The sequence below is a fragment of the Mesoplodon bidens genome, assembly GCF_964165515.1.
Source record: "Mesoplodon bidens genome assembly, chromosome: 3".
NCBI lineage: Eukaryota > Metazoa > Chordata > Mammalia > Artiodactyla > Ziphiidae > Mesoplodon > Mesoplodon bidens.
Window position 1 is genome coordinate 30,002,179 of NC_138178.1, and position 22,316 is coordinate 30,024,494.

A 22,316-nucleotide genomic window follows, 5' to 3' on the forward strand; every position below is an offset into this window, starting at 1 on the left:
GGATCCCACAGCTCCCACAAAGACGCTTTGGTCTGTGAATGAAGCCAAGTTGTTATTAAAGGGGGGGGTATGATGAAACACATCTTATTCAATCATAATGCTGATGTAACTCCTCACAGAAGTGTATTCAAGTCAAAGTGAGTAACTCAACGTGAGCTTCTTTTACTTTGCTTTTATCTTTTTTCACTCGTCTTGAAACCTCAACCATGAGGCCACCTGGAGTCTCCCATTCTTCATTTATTAAGGGAAGAAGTCCTAGAGAGAGAGAGAGAGAGAGAGAGAGACAATTCCACGTGATAGATTCTCACATGGAAAAATGATTAGGTCCTTTGTCCCTCCTAATAGAACCCAACTCTCTATAAAACCACCCACACTTTCTTGACCCAGGTCAGAGTTTCTTCCCATGCTGTAAAAAGACAAGAAGAAATCAGGGAGCTGTTACCCTTTTTCTTCACCTCCAGGAGTTCTCTGTGCTTTACATCAGTATTACTTGGAAAACATTAAAAAATTCCCATGTCCATAACTTAAAAGCATTCAGTAAATTAGTATTTCTGGGCATCCTTACTTTTAAAAGATCACCAGCTTATTCAAAATGCTATCAAATTGAGAATAAGTCACCTGCCCTACTTCGTTAAAAAGAAAACACGTGTGAGTCACATGAAAATACTTTTAAAACGCACTTTCTGACCAGGAGGCCTGAGTTATGCCTAAAAGACAGAAATCTGAACACAATTCAGGGACAGAGACTACACTGAGACTACTAAGGTCCTGTTTTACACTCAAGTAAATAAAACTTGGTGACAAGGAAAAAAATTTACTAGAGATGATTGGAAGTGAGGATATTTGTACAATATAACACATTGGGAGGATCTCATTATCATGAACTAACCAAATGTCATTTCAAGTAATATTTAATAAACAAAACATGTAAAATGAAGACAATATCCTCCATTATGGTTATCAGTACAACTTTCTCTCAGAGACAGAAATTCTAGTTTCAGTAAAGGCTCAGATTAAAAAGTACAGACCAGGCTTTCCTGGTGGCACAGTGGTTGGGAGTCCGCCTGCCGATGCAGGGGACACAGGTTCGTGCCCTGGTCTGGGAAGATCCCACATGTCACGGAGAGGCTGTGCCCATGATCCATGGCCACTGAGCCTGCGCGTCCGGAGCCTGTGCTCTGCAACGGGAGAGGCCACAACAGTGAGAGGCCCACATATTGCAAAAAAAAAAAAAAGTACAGACCTTTTCATCCCCAGAGGTGTCTATTTTATCCAGAGTTTCCCAAATTCCAGTCACTTGCACAATGAATACAAATAATTTTTAATTATTTTCCTACTGACATAGCTCTATATTTTACAGTGTGTTGACTCAGTTTCTTATTAATTTACTAATATTTTCCTTTCAGTTTTATTGAGATATAATTGACATAATATTGTAGAAGTTGGAGCTGTACAGCATAATGACTTATATACTGTGAAAGGATTAGCAAACAATTAAAAATTTTTCTAATTTACTAAATACTTTATATGACAGTTTGGTAATCTCCTTTTAAAACGTAAGTTAGGGCTTCCCTGGTGGCACAGTGGTTAAGAATCTGCCTGCCAATGAAGGGGACATCGGTTCCAGCCCTGGTCTGGGAAGACACCACATGCAGCAGAGCAACTAAGCCCGTGCGCCGCGACTACTGAGCCTGCTCTCTAGAGCCCACGAGCCACAGCTACTGAGCCCACGTGCCACAACTACTGAAGCCCGTGCACCTAGAGCCCATGCTCCACAACAAGAGAAGCCACCACAATGAGAAGCCCATGCACAGCAATGAAGAGTAACCCCTGCTCACCCCAACTAGAGAAAGCCTGCATCCAGCAATGAAGACCCAATGCAGCCAAAAATAAATAAAATAAATTTTTTAAAAAACATAAGTTTAGGGCCTCCCTGGTGGCGCAGTGGTTGAGAGTCCGCCTGCCGATGCAGGGGATACGGGTTCGTGCCCCGGTCTGGGAGGATCCCATATGCCGCGGAGCGGCTGGGCCCGTGAGCCATGGCCGCTGGGCCTGCGCGTCCGGAGCCTGTGCTCCGCAACGGGAGAGGCCACAACAGTGAGAGGCCCGCATACCACAAAAAGAAAAAAAAAAAAAAAAACATAAGTTTACATAATTCATAACATTACATGAAATTGGCTGTGAGACCCTCAATATTATTTGGTGTTCTGAAATCCTTACATATACCACAGCTGGGGGAGTGCTGATTCTGCTTTTTTCTTCTTTCTCTTACTCCCGTTGTCACCTCCTAGACCTGTTAGATTGGAGGCTGAAGCTTCTCTGCCTTGCGGGCGGGGAGAGTCACTCTCCTCAGAAGATATCAGAAGGTCCTCATGGAGAACATGGACTTGGACATGGATCAGTATCACTCAGATTACTCCAAGATGTGAAACATATGACTTTTAGGAGTAGACATCTCAGGCAGATGAAATGCAAGTGTTGTTCTGAACCTAGACCCAACCTCCCCCCATCCCGTGTCCCATCTCATGAAGACAATTCTGAAGAGTTGGTCTGGAACATGCATAGATGGTGGGGGTTGGAGGACAATGCAGGCCTGGACTGTGCTCAGGTGAGGTGAGTTGAGTAGAGGCTGGGGGTCAATGCTTAGCATTGGGCCAGATTTCCTCATGGTCATTTGGTGTGCCTGTCTGTGTCCAAGTCCAGTTGTACTGGGAAGAGGATGGAGACTGTGGACAACTCGACAGGTCAGGTCTCTGAGTATCCTCAGAGGATAAAAAGGACCTGAGTCTTACTTTTTTGGGGAGTACGGTCGGGGGTAGCTTCTAGCAAGTCTGGATGGAGAGCTGGGCAGATCTCTTGCCCAGTGCCTGAGTTTGGAGTCCTGGCCAAGTTTATGTTTGACAAGCTATGGTCTGGGCATTGAGTCTACTTCAAGACACTTGAGTTGTGCCTTGTGGTTGAGGACACGGTTCAGACCAAATGTCTTGGTGGCAAGCTGAGAAACTACAACCGATACCGCAGAAATAACAATTAAAAAATATATATATATAGGAATACAATGAACAATTATGGCAACAAATTGGACAACCTAGAAGAAATGGGTAAGTTTCTAGAAACAGAGAGCCCACCAAAACTGATCAAGAAGAAACAGACAATTTGAACAGACCTATCAATAGAAGTGAAATAGAATCTGTAAATTAAAAAGTTCCCTACCAACAAAAGTCCAGGACCAGATGGCTTCACAGGCAAATTCTACCAAACAACATACAAAAAAGAACTTATACCAATTGTTTTCAGCCTCTTCCAAAAGGTTGAACAGGAAGGAATACTCCCAAAGACATTCTATGAAGCCACCATCACTCTGATCCCAAAACCAGACAAAGATGCTACCAAAAAAAAAAATTACAGGCCAATATCTCTGATGAATATAGATGCAAAAACTATCAATAAAATATTAGCAAACTGAATCAACACAGAAAAAATCATATACCATGACCACATTGGATTTATCTAAGGGTCAAAAGGATGATTCAACATACACAAATCAATGTGGTAAACCATATCAACAACAACAAAAAAAGACAAGATCCACATGATCATCTAAAGAGATGCAGAAAAAGCATTTCCTAAAATTCAACATCCATTCTTGATAAAAACCCTTGCAAAAGTGGGCATAGGGCTTCCCTGGTGGCACAGTGGTTGAGAATCTGCCTGCCAATAGGGAGGACACGGGTTCGCGCCCTGGTCTGGGAAGATCCCACGTGCCGCGGAGCAGCTGGGCCCGTGAGCCACAGCTACTGAGCCTGCGCTCCGCAACAAGAGAGACCGCAACAGTGAGGCCCGCGCACCACGATGAAGAGTGGCACCCGCTCACCGCAACTAGAGAAAGCCCTTGCACAGAAATGAAGACCCAACACAGCCAAATAAATAAATTTACTTAAAAAAAAAAAAGTGGGCATAAAGGGAACATATCCCAACATAATAAAAGCTATTTCTGACAAACCCACAGCCAATATACTACTCAACAGTAAAAAGCAGAAAGACTTACCACTAAAATCTGGAACAAGACAAGGATGCCCAGTCTCACCACTTCTCTTCAACATAGTCCCAGCCACAGCAATAAGACAAGAAAAAGAAAAGGTATCCAGATTGGAAGAGAAGAGGTAAAATTTTCATTATAAGCAGATGACATAGTTACTATATATAGAAAACTCCATAGACTCCATAAAAAAACTACTAGAACTGATAAATTTAGGAATGTAGCAGGATACAAGATTAACATACAGAAATTGGTTTCATTTGTTTACATTTACAATTAAATATCAAAAAAGGAATGCAAACAAACAATTCCTTTTAAAATCACATCAAAAAAAAATACTTAGGAGTAAACCTCACCAAGTAAGTGAAAGACTTATATGCTGAGAAATACAAAATATTAATAAAGGAAATTGAAGATGATTCAAAGAAAGGGATATTCCATGCTCTTGGATTGGAAGAATTAATATTGTTAAAATGGCCATAATACCCAAAGCAACCTACAGACATAATGTGATCCCTATCAAATTATCTGTGACATTTTTTACAGAACAAGAACAAATAATCCTAAAATTTATACAGAACCATAAAAGACCGAGAGCTGACAAAGCAACCTGAGGAAAAAGAACAAAGCAGGAACCATAAACCCTTCCAGACTTCAGATACTACTACAAAGCTACAGGAATCAAAACAATGTGATATAGGAGCAGAGTAAAGATGGCAGGGTAGGAGGACACAGAGTTCATGTCTCCCAACAATTAGGGCACCTACCAAGCACTGGTGGGGAACCACAGACACCTAATGGGATGGGAGGAACCCCAGAGTGACCAGGTAGGACAAGTGGGGGAGGGAGGGGAAAGGAGAAGTGGAGGCAGGATGGGACCAGCACTCATGAAGGGAAGTTGGGGGAGGGGAGGGGTACCCATACCTGGAGGGGCCCACCCACAGTGAGGGGAGCAGCGGAGACAGGGAGAGACCCTCAGGAGGTCGGAGGAATGAAAGGGAAAGCAGCTAGCATGTTCCCCACCCACTTGGGCCCTGGGGAGCCTGCTGAGGTCCTGGGCCTTATCCTCTGCCTTCCTAGGTCCCCTCTGGTCACATGGGTCCTGAGGGCATGGGGGGGGGACCAGTGCCCCTGAGGGGTAGCTGGGGGAGGGGAGGGGTGGAGATTTCCCAGGAGACCCCAAGGGGAACAGCAGCAGCAATGAAAGAAAGTGACAGAATCCTGCAACTCTGTGAGGGTGAGTCCCTCCTGGTTCCTACACTCTTTCCCTCCTGGGTAACCCTGATTGGTCTCCCCATCCCCTTTTGTGTGAGGAAATTGTTCCCATTCCCTTCTGACCAATGGGGTCATTTAGTGGACCTTTCAGATGCCATTTTCCTCCATTTCTTTCATTTTGCATTCTTCCTTGCCTCTCTGGGAAGAATAGAGTATGTTGGCAGGGGAAATGAAAGTCATTTTAGCCATACCGTGCCATAAGCTGAATCCTTGAAGTTAGAAGAGCCAGTTTTCAATTGTGAGGCATCCTCCAAAATTGGCCATCAAAACTCATTTCCCCATCACAGGGCCTGCAAGACACTAAGCGGTGTACAGTCCCAAGAGTGTATAAAAAACCTTGTCTCCATTAGTTGAACAGACACTGATTACAATCTTCCTCTTTTTCAAGCTGATGTTTAAAATGTATCAACAGGATATGGCTGCTTGGTTTTTGGTGACCACCCCAGAGGTTGAGTAACTCATTACATTTAAGTTGACTCCTTGTCTGTCTTTTACTGTGAAATTTAATATAGGAGATGTTTGGTTAATTTTAATTTTTACGGGACAATGAGGAAATTCTAATATACTGTCTTCCTCTTTTTGGTGCTCTCCTACAGCCTCCACAACGGTCAATGGTCATCCAGGCATCCAAGAGGAAATCTGTCCTGGAAATGGATCGCCCGATTAGCTCACTGATCGGGAATGATGACCTGAAATCCACCTGGCCCTCAGGGCATCCCATCAAGAGAAGTTTGGTCCAGGACTCCATAAGCAGCATCCAGGCACCAGGCAAGAGATCTTCTCAGATCTCCACCCTGGCTTGTCTGAACCCAACAAAGAAACTCAGACTGAGTGCCATCCAATTTCCCAAGAAGAGAACCCTGAGACCAGATCTAGGGGTTTTCCAGAATCTGCAGCCTCCACCCAGTACCACCAGACCTGGGCCGACCGTGGCACCCCAAGTGACCAGGAAGACACCTGCCCAGGTGCAAAGCATTAACCTCCAGCCTCCACGAAACACATCTTACCTGAATACTCTCCAGGCCTACACCAGAGTCCAGCCTCCACCCATCAAACATGTTCCAGGCCAGCCTCTCAGGATGCGCTTCAGGAGAGTAGGCAAAGCCTGGTGGAGCTGCACATACATGACATCTCCCTCTTTGTCTCCTGCTGAGAAGCCAACCCCTCCTGCTCAGAGCCCACCCATGGGCAAGAATTCTGAGGAGCACTGTGCCCCAGGCCCCTGGAGTGTCCTCTATGATGACCTTCAGATTTCTTCTTCCTCTGAAGAGAGTGAGAGAGAGGGAGACACCAATGAACACTAAGACATGTCCTTCAGCCCCAGGTACCCTGGAGGTGACTGTGGAACAGAGGAGGGGAAGTCCCAAGGAGTGGCCTGTCCCTGGGGAATCAGTGATTCTTCACCTCTGGGGTGTGGGTGGGTGAAACAATAGTGGAAACCCAGGTTTTGCTTAGGGACACACATGTGGAAAGCACGGCATTTTCTCCTGATGGAATTAGAGTCAACATGGAAATGGTGCTTATCAAACTGGAATGTCAGTTCTTTTGCAAACTCAATCCTTTGTAGACAACTTTGAGACAATTCCACGAGAAAGTTTTAACTGCGGTGTAAATAGAAAGCTGTGGTGAGAATCTGGAATTGGTGGCAAATGGCTGAAAATATTGCAGCTGGCTAAAGGGCCTAACTCTACTTTACAGAATGACAGCAGGGCCCTGAGTTAAGATGAGATTTGTGGATTCTGTGGACTTCTTTCCATGTAAATCATACAGGGGACTGCTCCCGTGGCTTTGTTCATTATTATTATTATTATTATTATTTTCTTAGTAAACATTATTCTAAAGCTTTGTTTAAAAATTTTCTTTCAATACCAATAAAATTCTAGGCAAGACAAGTCATGGCATACATGGTTTTTATTTTTCATCTTCAAAGCTTATGGGACTGGGAGGACAGAGGAGCTTGGAAGGACTGAGGCTATTCAGAAACACAGACGCTCAGGAACCCCTGCCCCCAAGACCACGCACTGGCCACAATGTATGCACACACAGTGTGCCCTTGTCAATATCAGGCATGGAGAATGTGATAAGCACTGTAAGCTGACTTGTTCTCACTGAGGCCCACATGCCACTCTGAAGGTGAATTTTAATAGCTACATATGCCTCAATCTTACTTCAAAGGATCCCACGTTTTGGTTGTCTGTTTTGAGGCCCGGGTATTGGGATTTCAGCTGCTCTCCAGATGAGTGGATTAGGCGGCAATGTTTGAGAACCACTGGAGGTGGTGTGCCAGGATATCCCCTAGGTCCCATGTCATCTCCTTTCTCTAACATAGGACACAGTCTGACTAGGACCAAGGAGTACTATGTAGCTTTATAGAGGGAACTTACTGGGAGGAGCCAATGGCTGCTCCCTCCATCCTAGAGAACACCTGTTTGGGGAGTACGTCTTCCTTCTGCAGAACTCTGTACTCCAGGACAGGAAAAGCACTGTGGTTGGAGGAAACCAAAAGGTCTTTTAAATATGTAGGGAATAAAGAGGCTCCCCTTCGTGCTACACCCAGAGCCTGCTAAAACTGTGGATATAAACCTGTCTCCAGTGACCTACGTCACTGTTTATGCCTTCTCCTCCCTGTCTTCTGACCAAATCTGGCCCTTTTACTGAATGATGGACTCTGACAAAACCCAAATGGCGAAGAGAGGCAGGAAGATGGTGGAAGAGTAAAACGCGGAGATCACCTTCCTCCCCACAGATACACCAGAAATATAACTACATGTGGAACAACTCCTACAGAACACCTACTGAACACTGGCAGAAGACCTCAGACCTCCCAAAAGGCAAAGTCCCCACGTACCTGGGTAGGGCAAAAGAAAAAAGAATAAACAGAGACAAAAGGATAGGGACGGGACCTGCACCAGTGGGAGGGAGCTGTGAAGGAGGAAAGGTTTCCACACACTAGGAAGCCCCTTCCTAGGCGGAGACCGCGGGTGGCGGAGGGGGGAAACCGGAGCCGCGGAGGAGAGCGCAGCAACAGGGGTGCGGAGGGCAAAGTGGAGAGATTCCCGCACAGAGGATCGGGGCCGACCAGCACTCACCACCCCGAGAGGCTTGTCTGCTCACCCACCGGGGCGGGCGGGGGCTGGGAGCTGAGGCTCAGGCTTCGCTCGGAGCGCAGGGAGAGGACTGGGGTTGGCAGCATGAACACAGCCTGGAGGGGGTTAGTGCACCACGGCTAGCCGGGAGGGAGTCCAGGGAGAAGTCTGGACCTCCCGAAGAGACAAGAGACTTTTTCTTCCCTTTGTTTCCTGGTGCGCGAGGAGAGGGGATTAAGAGCGCTGCTTAAAGGAGCTCCAGAGACGGGCGCGTCCTGCGGCTAAAAGCGCGGACCCCAGAGACGGGCACGAGATGCTAAGGCTGCTGCTGCCGCCACCAAGAAGCCTGTGTGCGAGCACAGGTCACTATCCACACCTCCCTTCCGGGGAGCCTTTGCAGCCCACCACTGCCAGGGTCCCGGGATCCAGGGACAACTTCCCCGGGAAAACGCACGGCACACCTCAGGCTGGTGCATCGTCCCACCAGCCTCTGCCGCCGCAGGCTCGCCCTGCATCCACACCCCTCCCTCCCCCCGGCCTGAGTGAGCCAGAGTCCCCGAAGCAGCTGCTCCTTTAACCCCGTCCTGTCTGAGCAAAGAACAGACGGCCTCCGGCGACCTACACGCAGAGGCAGGGCCAAATCCAAAGCTGAGCCCTGGGAGCTGTGCAAACACAGAAGAGAAAGGGAAATCTCTCCCAGCAGCCTCAGAAACAGCGGATTAAAGCTCCACAATCAACTTGATGTACCCTGCATCTGTGGAATACATGAATAGGCAACGAATCATCCCAAATTGAGGAGGTGAACTTTGAGAGCAAGATATATTATTTTTCCCCCTTTTCCTCTTTTTGTAAGTTTGTACGTGTATGCTTCTGTGTGAGATTTTGTATAGCTTTTCTTTCCCCATTTGTCCTAGGGTTCTATCCGTCCGTCTTTTATTTTTTAATAAATTTTTTTTCTTAATAATTATTTTTTATTTTAATAACTTTTATTTTATCCTCTTTCTTTCCTTCCTTCTTCTTTCTTTCCTGTTTTTCCCTTCCTCCCTTCCTTCCTTTCATTTCCTCCCTCCCTCCTTTCTTTGTTTCTTTCCTTCTTTCTTTCTACTTTTTCTCTCTCTTTTTTTTTTTTGCGTTACACGGGCCTCTCACTGTTGTGGCCTCTCCCGTTGTGGAGCACAGGCTCCGGACGTGCAGGTTCAGCAGCCATGGCTCACGGGCCCAGCCGCTCCGTGGCATGTGGGATCTTCCTGGACCGGGGCACGAACCCACGCCCCCTGCATTGGCAGGCGGACTCTCAACCACTGTGCCACCAGGGAAGCCCCTTTTTTCTCCCTTTTATTCTGAGCCGTGTGGATGAAAGGATCTTGGTGCTGCAGCCAGGAGTCAGTGCTGTGCCTCTGAGGTGGGAGAGCCAACTTAAGGACACTGGTCCACAGGAGACCTCCCAGCTCCACATAATATCAAATGGCGAAAATCTCCCAGAGATCTCCATCTCGACACCAGCACCCAGCTTCACTCAACGACCAGCAAGCTACAGTGCTGGATACCCTATGCCAAACAACTAGCAAGACAGGAACACAACGCCACCCATTAGCAGAGAGGCTGCCTAAAATCATAATAAGTCCACAGACACCCCAAAACACACCACCAGACGTGGACCTGCCCACCAGGAAGACAAGATCCAGCCTCATCCACCAGAACACAGGCACTAGTCCCCTCCACCAGGAAGCCTACACAACCCACTGAACCAACTTTAGCCACTGGGGACATACACCAAAAACAACAGGAACTACAAACCTGCAGCCTGCAAAAAGGAGACCCCAAACACAGTAAGATAAGCAAAATGAGAAGACAGAGAAACAGCAGATGAAGGAGCAAGATAAAAACCCACCAGACCTAACAAATGAAGAGGAAATAGGCAGTCTACCTGGAAAAGAATTCAGAATAATGATAGTAAAGATGATCCAAAATCTTGGAAATAGAATAGAGAAAATGCAAGAAACATTTAACAAGGACCTAGAAGAACTAAAGATGAAACAAGCAATGATGAACAACACAATAAATGAAATTAAAAAAACTCTAGATGGGATCAATAGCAGAATAACTGAGGCAGAAGAACTGATAAGTGACGTGGAAGATAAAATAGTGGAAATAACTACTGCAGAGCAGAATAAAGAAAAAAGAATGAAGAGAACTGAGGACAGTCTCAGAGACCTCTGGGACAACATAAAACACACCAACATTCAATTTATAGGGGTTCCAGAAGAAGAAGAGAAAAAGAAAGGGACTGAGAAAATATTTGAAGAGATTATAGCTGAAAACTTCCCTAATATGGGAAAGGAAATAGTTAATCAAGTCCAGGAAGCACAGAGAGTCCCATACAGGATAAATCCAAAGAGAAACACGCCAAGACACATATTAATCAAACTGTCAAAAATTAAATACAAAGAAAACATATTAAAAGCAGCAAGGGAAAAACAACAAATAACACACAAGGGAATCCCCATAAGGTTAACAGCTGATCTTTCAGCAGAAACTCTGCAAGCTAGAAGGGAGTGGCAGGACATAATTAAAGTGATGAAGGAGAAAAACCTGCAACCAAGATTACTCTACCCAGCAAGGATCTCATTCAGATTTGATGGAGAAATTAAAACCTTTACAGACAAGCAAAAGCTGAGAGAGTTCAGCACCACCAAACCAGCTTTACAACAAATGCTAAAGGAACTTCTCTAGGCAAGAAACACAAGAGAAGGAAAAGACCTACAATAAAGAACCCAAAACAATTAAGAAAATGGGAATAGGAACATACATATCGATAATTACCTTAAATGTAAAAGGACTAAATGCTCCCACCAAAAGACACAGATTGGCTGAATGGATACAAAAAACAGGACCCATATATATGCTGTCTACAAGAGACCCACTTCAGACCTAGAGACACATACAGACTGAAAGTAAGGGGATGGAAAAACATTCCATGCAAATGGTAACCAAAAGAAAGCTGGAGTAGCAATTCTCATATCAGACAAAATAGACTTTAAAGACTATTAGAAGAGACAAAGAGGACACTACATAATGATCAAGGGATCGATCCAAGACGCAGATATAACCATTGTAAATATTTATGCACCCAACATAGGAGCACCTCAATACATAACGCAAATACTAACAGCCATAAAAGGGGAAATCGACAGTAACACATTCATAGTAGGGGACGTTAACACCCCACTTTCACCAATGGACAGATCATCCAAAATGAAAATAAATAAGGAAACACAAGCTTTAAATGATACATTAAACAAGATGGACTTAATTGATATTTATAGGACATTCTGTCCAAAAACAACAGAATACATATTTTTCTCAAGTGCACATGAAACATTCTCCAGGATAGATCATATCTTGGGTCACAAATCAAGCCTTGGTAAATTTAAGAAAACTGAAATTGTATCAAGTATCTTTTCCGACCACAGTGCTATGAGAGTAAATATCCATTACAGGAAAAGATCTGTAAAAAATACAAACACATGGAGGCTAAACAATACACTACTTAATAACGAAGTGATCACTGAAGAAATCAAAGAGGAAATCAAAAAATACCTAGAAACAAATGACAATGGAGACACGATGACCCAAAACCTATGGGATGCAGCAAATGCAGTTCTAAGAGGGAAGTTTATAGCAATACAATCCTACCTTAAGAAACAGGAAACATCTCGAATAAACAACCTAACCTTGCACCTAAAGCAATTAGAGAAAGAAGAACAAAAACACCCCAAAGTTAGCAGAAGGAAAGAAATCATAAAAATCAGATCAGAAATAAATGAAAAAGAAATGAAGGAAATGATAGCAAAGATCAATAAAACTAAAAGCTGGTTCTTTGAGAAGATAAACAAAATTGATAAACCATTAGCCAGACTCATCAAGAATAAAAGGGAGAAGACTCACATCAGTAGAATTAGAAATGAAAACGGAGAAGTAACAACTGACACTGCAGAAATACAAAAGAGCATGAGAAATTACTATAAGCAACTCTATGCCAATAAAATGGACAACCTGGAAGAAATGGACAAATTCTTAGAAATGCACAACCTGCCAAGACTGAATCAGGAAGAAATAGAAAATATGAACAGACCAATCACAAGCACTGAAATTGAAACTGTGATTAAAAATCTTCCATCAAACAAAAGCCCAGGACCAGATGGCTTCACAGGCGAATTTAGAGAAGAGCTAACACTTATCCTTCTCAAACTCTTCGAAAATATAGCAGAGGGGGGAACACTCCCAAACTCATTCTGCAAGGCCACCATCACCTTGATACCAAAACCAGACAAGGATGTCACAAAGAAAGAAAACTACAGGCCAATATCACTGATGAACATAGATGCAAAAAATCCTCAACAAAATACTAGCAAACAGAATCCAACAGCACATTAAAAGGATCATACACCATGATCAAGTGGGGTTTATTCCAGGAATGCAAGGATTCTTCAATATACACAAATCAATCAGTGTGATACACCATATTAACAAATTGAAGGAGAAAAACCATATGATCGTCTCAATAGATGCAGAGGAAGCTTTTGACAAAATTCAACACCCATTTATGATAAAAACCCTCCAGAAAGTAGGCATAGAGGGAACTTTCCTCAACATAATAAAGGCCATATATGACAAGCCCACAGCCAACATCGTCCTCAATGGTGAAAAACTGAAAGTATTTCCACTAAGATCAGGAACAAGACAAGGTTGCCCACTCTCACCACTCTTATTCAACATAGTTTTGGAAGTTTTAGCCACAGCAATCAGAGAAGAAAAGGAAGTAAAAGGAATCCGAATCGGAAAAGAAGAAGTAAAGCTGTCAGTGTTTGCAGATGACATGATACTATACATAGAGAATCCTAAAGATGCTACCAGAAAACTACTAGAGCTAATCAATGAATTTGGTAAAGTTGCAGGATACAAAATTAATGCACAGAAATCTCTGGCATTCCTATACACTGATGATGAAAAATCTGAAAGTGAAATCAAGAAAACACTCCCATTTACCATTGCAACAAAAAGAATAAAGTATCTAGGAATAAACCTACCTAAGGAGACAAGAGACTTGTGTGCAGAAAATTGTAAGACACTGATGAAAGAAATTAAAGGTGATACAAATAGATGGAGAGATATACCATGTTCTTGGATTGGCAGAATCAACATTGTGAAAATGACTCTACTACCCAAAGCAATCTACAGATTCAATGCAATCCCTATCAAACTACCACTGGCATTTTTCACAGAACTAGAACAAAAATTTTCCAATTTGTATGGAAACACAAAAGACCCCGAATAGCCAAAGCAATCTTGAGAACGAAAAAAGGAGCTGGAGGAATCAGGCTCCCTGACTTCAGACTATACTACAAAGCTACAGTAATCAAGACAGTATGGTACTGGCACAAAAACAGAAAGATACATCAGTGGAACAGGATAGAAAGCTCAGAGATAAACCCACGCACCTATGGTCAACTAATCTATGACAAAGAAGGCAAGGATATACAATGGAGAAAAGTCTCTTCAATAAGTGGTGCTTGGAAAACTGGATAGGTACATGTAAAAGTATGAGGTTAGATCACTCCCTAACACCATACACAAAAATAAGCTCAAAATGGATTAACCTAAATGTAAGACCAGAAACTATCAAACTCTTAGAGGAAAACATAGGCAGAACACTATGACATAAATCACAGCAAGATCCTTTTTGACCCACCTCCTAGAGAAATGGAAATAAAAACAAAAATAAACAAATGGGATCTAATGAAACTTCAAAGCTTTTGCACAGCAAAGGAAACCATGAACAAGACCAAAAGACAACCCTCAGAATGGGAGAAAATATTTGCAAATGAAGCAACTGACAAAGGATTAATCTCCAAAATTTACAAGCAGCTCATGCAGCTCAATAACAAAAAAACAAACAACCCAATCCAAAAAAGGGCAGAAGACCTAAATAGACACTTCTCCAAAGAAGATATACAGACTGCCAACAAACACATGAAAGGATGCTCAACATCTTTACTCATTAGAGAAATGCAAATCAAAACTACAATGAGGTATCATCTCACACCAGTCAGAATGGCCATCATCAAAAAATCTACAAACAATAAATGCTGGAGAGGGTGTGGAGAAAAGGGAACACTCTTGCACTGCTGGTGGGAATGTGAAGTGGTACAGCCACTATGGAGAACAGTATGGAGGTTCCTTAAAAAACTACAAATAGAACTACCATATGACCCAGCAATCCCACTACTGGGCATATACCCTGAGAAAACCATAATTCAAAAGGAGTCATGTACCAAGATGTTCATTGCGGCTCTATTTACAATAGCCAGGAGATGGAAACAACCTAAGTGTCCATCATCGGATGAATGGATAAAGAAGATGTGGCACATATATACAATGGAATATTACTCAGCCATAAAAAGAAATGAAATTGAGCTATTTGTAATGAGGTGGATGGACCTAGAGTCTGTCATACAGAGTGAAGTAAGTCAGAAAGAGAAAGACAAATACCGTATGCTAACACATATATATGGAATTTAAGAAAAAAAATGTCATGAAGTACCTAGGGGTAAGACAGGAATAAAGACACAGACCTACTAGAGAATGGACCTGAGGATATGAGGAGGGGGAAGGGTAAGCTGGGACAAAGTGAGAGAGTGGCATGGACATATATACACTACCAAACGTAAAATAGATAGCTAGTGGGAAGCAGCCGCATAGCACAGGGAGATCAGCTGGGTGCTTTGTGACCACCTGAAGTGGTGGGATGGGGAGGGTGGGAGGGTGGGAGATGCAAGAGGGAAGAGATATGGGAACATATGTATATGTATAACTGATTCACTTTGCTATAAAGCAGAAACTAACACACCATTGTAAAGCAATTATACTCCAATAAAGATGTAAACAAACAAACAAACAAAAAACCAAATAGCTCTATTCTTTCCTTCTATCATTGCATAGGGTTTGAGTAGGCACTGACTCTACTTTCCAGAATCTTCTAAGCTTCACTGAAGTAAAGAAGAGGCGTCTGTCAGAGAAGCCATTTGAGATTGGAATGAAGGCATGGGTGCAAGAACTTTGACCTGCCAACACAGGGAGCATGGTCCCAGGACACATGAATGTTACGTTTTAGTGATTCAGCATTGATGTGTGAGGCTCACTGAAATCAAGTGATGTCAGTTAAGGCAAGGTATTTTTTGTTTGTTTGTTTGTTTGTTTAATCTACCCAGGGCAAGTCAGGAAACTCTGTCTTCATACTTGATAGAAAATTCCCAGACAGAGTAAGAAAAAATTGGTTAACCTATTTTTTAAATTAATTTTTATTGGAGTATGGTTGCTTTACTGGCTAACCTATTTTTGAAATGATATTTCAAACAGCCCAATGAACAAAGATACTGGAAAATGAAATTTCAAGATATTTAGAAACTATGAAAAATGATGGGGCGCCATTTGAATGAATCACAAATTTATTTGTAACTTATATGGTTTCTAAAGGGGAGTGAAATAGAACCCATGAATTGTAGGGAATGAGAAAAAGAAATTTGGTAGGTCAATAGAGAGATGTATAGATACAAAGATAGATAGAGACATTCATACTTACATACATATATTCATACAAAGATGATTGATATTAGATGGATATTTTACAATGTGTTATTTTAAAGCAATTTCTCTCCCCATCTCCCCCCATTTTTCTGCCAAGGTCATGGTCCTATGAAATGCAAGAAACTTAGCTCAGAGATGAGTCTCTGCCTCCCAAAGAATGGGGAATAGAAATGATAAATAACATCTGAGGTCTTAAGGGGGGATATTGCACATTTTGTCTAGGCATTATCCATTCTTCATGACCCAGTGGTCCATGGATTAGGAATGATATGAAGCATTGTATAGCCTGTCTTTTCCTCTAGAAATAGTAAAATTTCTAATTCTGTATTCCACTCATGGCATTTCTTGAGTTGAGTTTGGGTTAGCATGCCAGATTGCAATTGAGAGATCCTTTATAAGAAATTCTGAAACAGACTGATAAATCATTCTGCATGCCATATATTTCATGAAGATGGCCATGCAATCACATGGACATAACCACTGGGATTCATAAAATCCCAATGCAAGTGCTGTGAAGCAAAGTGGTAGCTATCTTTCTATAGGCTTGAATAGGCCAAATCATTATTCGTTCCTTCCTACCTGAAACCTCTTCATTTGACCGTATGATAAAGAAAATGCAACCCCACACCAAGATAAAAGCTAAAAGAAAAGAGTTCAAATACCCAGCTATGAAGCTACCAGTCTACTGGATCAGAAAAGATTCCCCAGGTAAACCTGTAAACAAAGGTAGACTCATCTTTTGTCATATGGGAAAGGCTATTTTTTAAAAGTAGGCACACTTGCTTTGATGTTCAAATGCCTGTATGAAAGTATTAAATGAAGGCATCCCATGTTTGTATGATTGCCATTTTACTGAATAAAAATTCTATTTCATTTTCTCTTCTCTATGGAGAGTATGTGTGGCCGTTAGAGCTTAGTACCTCGGTGATGTTGCTGTTTGCACTAATATACGAAGATAAGGGAGGCCCTAGGAAATACACTCCAAGTGATATTTAATAGTAAATATTATGTTCTCTATATTTTACCATGATAAGCGTTGTGGAATTTAGAAAAACATAGGCATCCTAAAAAAAAATAAATTAGTTGTTCTTTCCAAAAATAAATATACTGCTAAAAATAGACACAAATGTCCAGATAAGCCTAAAATGCATGAAAACACTACAGCACAACTTGCAGTCACACCCTTTGATGTAAGGTGTGAAAAAAGGTGAGAGATAAAATTCCTTGGGTGAGAAAGACTCAAGGAGATCACGTGACCTTAAAGCCCTATATAAGTCAGCAAGGCAGGGATATTCCCCACTGAAACTGTGGAATTCGGCATTGTGACTGTTCCACTGTCACAACCACACTCTGACAAGGAGATTGGGGATCTGCAACGTAACCTGCTTTGTTTTGCAGGTAAGAAGAGCAGCAGAGGAAGCTACTCCCTTGCTCAGGAGGGGCCCACCCACAGTGAGGGGATCAGTAGGGATGGGGAGAAACCCTTGGGGGACTGGAGGATCAGAAGGGAACTAGGCCAGCATTTCCCCTGCCCACTCGGGCCCCCAAGAGCCTGCTGAGGTCCTGGGCCAGATTCTCTGCCCTCCGAGTGACCCTCCACCTGCGCTGGACCTAAGCCCTACCTCTGCACCCCCGCCTAGGGCCTTACCTCTGCACTGCACACTCTGAGACACTCTCCAGCCATGCTGCCTTTTCCAGGCTGTGTGGGTCCTGAGCCTAGGCCTCGCCCCCACCCTAAACCGCACCGCCACCTCAGCCCCACCTCCCACAGCCAAGGACTTTTCTGGCCCTCTTTTTTTTTTTTTACTATTTTTTTTCTTTTTTTGAGGTGGTGGTTCTGTTTTACCTCATTGTTATTGTTGTTTCATTTATATTTTAATTTTTTCTAATAAATTTTTAACTTTTCTAATTTTATTTTATTTTTTATTCTTTGTTATTGTTCTGCTCCTTTTGGTTTGTCCCCCCTGCCCTTTTTTTTTTTTTTTTTTTTGGCTGTTGTGATTCTGTTTTACCTTTTTGTTGTTGTTTCACTTATATTTTTATTTTTTCTAATGAATTTTTAATTTTTCTAATTTTATTATTCTTTGTTATTGTACTGTTCCTTTTGTTTTTCTTTTGGCGTGCCATGTGGCTCGCGGGATCTTGGTTCCCAGGCCGGGGGTCAGGTCTGACTCATGTGATGGGAGTGCCAAGTCCAAACCACTGGACTAACAGAGAAACTCAGACCACAGGGAATATTCATCAGAGTGAGGTCTCCCAGAGATCCTCATCTCAGCACCAAGACTCAGCTCTATCCAACTGCCTGCAAACTCCAGTGCTGGAAGCCTCAGGGCAAACAATCAGGAAGACAGGAACACAGTCTCACCCATCAAAAAAAAAAAAATAAGACGACCAAAAAAATTGTTACAGATGACGGAGCAAGGTAAAAACCTACAAGATCAAATAAATGAAGAGGAAATAGGCAACCTACCTGAAAAAGAATTCAGAGTAATGATAGTAAAGATGATACAAACTTTCAGAAATAGAATGGAGGTAGGGATCGTGAAAATATAAAAAATGTTTAACAAAGACCTAGAAGAGAACTAAAGAGCAAACAGTGATGAACAACACAATAAGTAAAATGAAAAATACGCTAGAAGGAATCAATAGCAGAATAACTGAGGCAGAAGAACAAATAAGTGAGCTGGAAGTTAGAATGGTGGAAATAACTGCTGTGGAACAGAGTAAGAAAAAAGGATGAAAAGAATTGAGGACAGTCTCAGAGACCTCTGGGACAACATTAAATGCACAAACATTTGAATTATAGGGGTCTCAGAAGAAGAAAAGAAAGAGAAAGGGTCTGAGAAAATATTTGAAAAGGTTATATTTCAAAAGTTCCCTAACATGGGAATGGAAATAACCACCCAAGTCCAGGAAGCACAGAGAGTCCCATACAGGATAAACCCTAGGAGAAACATGCCAAGACACATATTAATCAAACCAACAAAAATTAAATTCAAAGAAAAAATATTAAAAGCAGCAAAGGAAAAGCAGCAAATAACATACTAGGGAATCCCCATAAGGTTATCAGCTGATTTTTCAACAGAAACTCTGCAAGCTAGAAGGGAGTGGCAGGATATATTTAAAGTGATGAAAGGGAAAAACCAAGATTACTCTATCCAGCAAGGATCTCATTCAGATTTGATGGAGAAATTAAAACCTTTACAGACAAGCAAAAGCTAAGAGGATTCAGCACCACCAAACCAGCTATACAACAAATGCTACAGGAACTTCTCTAGGCAGGAAACACAAGAGAAGAAAAAGACCAACAAAAACAAGCCCAAACAATTAAGAAAATGGTAATAGGAACATACATGTTGATAATTACCTTGAATGTAAATGGATTAAATGCTCCAACCAAAAGACACAGACTGGTTGAATGGATACAAAAACAAGACCCTTATATATGCTGTCTACAAGAGACCCACTTCAGACCTAGGGACACAAACAGACTGAAAGTGAGGGGTTGGAAAAAGTTATTCTATACAAATGTAAATCACAAGAAAGCTGAAGCAGCAATACTCATTTCAGATAAAATAGACTTTGAAATAAAGATTGTTACAAGAGATAAGGAAGGACATTATATAATGATCAGGGAATCAATCCAAGAAGAAAATATAACAGTTATAAATATTTATGCACCCCACATAGGAGCACCTCAATACATAAGGCAAAGGCCATAAAATGGGAAATCAACAATAACACAATTATAGTGGGGGACTTTAACACCCCATTTACACTAATGGACAGATCATCCAGACAGAAAATAAATAAGGAAACACAAGCTTTAAATGACCCAATAAACCAGATAGATTTAATTGACATTTACAGGACATTCCACCCGAAAGCAGCAGAATACACTTTCTTCTCAAGTGTACAGGGAACATTCTCCAGGACAGATCACATCTTAGGTCACAAATCAAGCATCGGAAAATTTAAGAAAATTGAAATTGTATCAAGCATCTTTTCTGACCACAATGCTATGAGACTGGAAATCAATTACAGGGGGAAAAAAACTGTAAAAAACACAAACACATGGAAGTTAAACAGTGCACTGCTGAATAACCAAGCGATCACTGAAGAAATCAAAGAGGAAATAAAAAAATACATAGAAACAAATGACAATGAAAACACGATGAGCCAAAACCTATGGGACACATAAAAGCAGTTCTAAGAGGGAAGTTTATAGCAATTCAATCTCACATCAAGAAACAAGTAAAATCTCAAATAAACAAGCTAAGCTTACACCTAAAGCAACTAGAGAAAGAAGAACAAAGAAAACCCAAAGTTAGTTGAAGGAAAGAAATCATAAGGATCAGAGCAGAAATAAACGAAATAAAAATGAAGAAAAGAATAACAAACATCAATAAAACTAAAAGGTGGTTCTTTGAGAAGATAAACAAAATTGATAAACCTTTAGCCAGACTCATCAAGAAATAAAGGGAGAGGACTCAAATCAATAAAATTAGAAGTGAAAAAGGAGAAATTACAACTGACACTGCAGAAATACAAAGGATCATAAGACACTACTACAAGCAACTATATGCCAGTAAATGGAGAACCCTGAAGAAATGGACAAATTCTTGGAAAGGTACAACTTTCCAAGATTAAAACAGGAAGAATTAGAAAATATAAACAGACTAATCACAAGCAATGAAATTGAAACTGAAATGAAAGATATTCCAACAAATAGAAGTCCAGGACCAGATGGCTTCACATGTGAATTCTATCATTGAGAGAAGAGTTAAAACCTATCCTTCTCAAACTCTTCCAAAAAAATGCAGAGGATGGAACAATCCCAAACTCATTCTGCGAGGCCACTATCACCCAATACCAAAACCACACACAGATATCACACACACAAAAAAAAGAAAGAAAAAATTACAGGTCAATTTCTCTGATGAACATAGACGCAAAAATCCTTAACAAAATGTTAGCAAACAATCCAACAACACATTAAAAGGATCATACACCATGATCAAGTGGGATTTATCCCAGGAATGCAAGGACTCTTCAAGATATGCAAGTCAACCAATGTGATACACTATATTAACAATTTAAAGAATAAAAACCATACGATCATCTAAATAGATGCAGAAAAAGCTTTTGACAAAATTCAACACCCATTTATGATAAAAATTCTCCAGAAAGTAAGCATAGAGGGAACCCACCTCAACACAATACAGGCCATATATAACAAAACCCACAGCAAACATCATTCTCAATGGTGAAAAACTGAAAGCATTTCCTCTATGGTCAGGCACAAGACAAGGATATCCATCTCACCACTCTTACTCAACATAGTTTAGGAAGTCCTAACCAAGGCAATCAGAGAAGAAAAAGAAATAAAAGGACTACAAATTGGAAAAGAAGTAAAATTGTCACTGTTTGCAAATGACATGATACTATACATAGAAAATCCTAAAGATGCTACCAGAAAACTACTGGAACTGATCAATGAATTTGGTAAAGTTGCAGGATACAAAAGTACTGCACAGAAATCTCTTGCATTCCTATAAACTAACAATGAAAGATCAGAAGGAGAAATTAAGGAAATAATCCCATTTACCATCACAACAAAAAGAATAAACTACCTAGGAATAAGCCTACCTAAGGAGGCAAAAGACATGTACTCAGAAAACTATAAAACACTGATGAAAGAAATCAAAGATGACACAGACAGATGGAGAAATATATCATGTTCTTAGATTGGAAGAATCAATCTTGTGAAAATGACTACACTACCCAAAGCAATCTACAGATTCAGTGCAATCCCCATCGACTTACCAATGGCATTTTTCACAAAATTAGAACAAAAAACTTTACAGTTTGTATGGAAACACAGAAGACCCTCAATAGCCAAAGCAACATTGAGAAAGAAAAACAGAGCTGGAGGAATCAGGCTCCCTGACTTCAGACTATAATACTAAGTTACAATAATCAAGACAGTATGGTACTGGCACAAAAACAGAAATATAGATCAGTGGTACAGGATAGAAAGCCCAGAGGTAAACCCACACACCTACAGTCACCTAATCTATGACAAAGGAGGCAAGAATATACAACTGAGAAAAGATAGCCTCTTCAATAAGTGGTGCTGGGAAAACTGGACAGCTACATGTAAAAGAATGAAATTAGAACACTTCCTAACACCATACACAAAAATAAACTCAAAATAGGTTAAAGACCTAAATGTAAGGCCGGACACTATAAAACTCTTAGAGGAAAAC

At 41.5% G+C, this 22,316-nt stretch overlaps 1 long non-coding RNA gene across 1 annotated transcript in view; it reads right to left on the minus strand.

Annotated features, from left to right (window-relative positions):
* Positions 1–5,160: 5,160 nt before the first annotated feature.
* The window catches only part of LOC308614730, a 47,098-nt gene continuing 29,942 nt past the window's right edge, over positions 5,161–22,316 (minus strand). Inside the window, exons 4-5 of the long non-coding RNA XR_014015428.1 lie at positions 6,322–6,577; positions 5,161–5,614 (exon numbers count right to left, since the gene is read on the minus strand). This is a non-coding gene — a long non-coding RNA (uncharacterized lncRNA). The remainder of the gene's footprint in view (positions 5,615–6,321; positions 6,578–22,316) is intronic.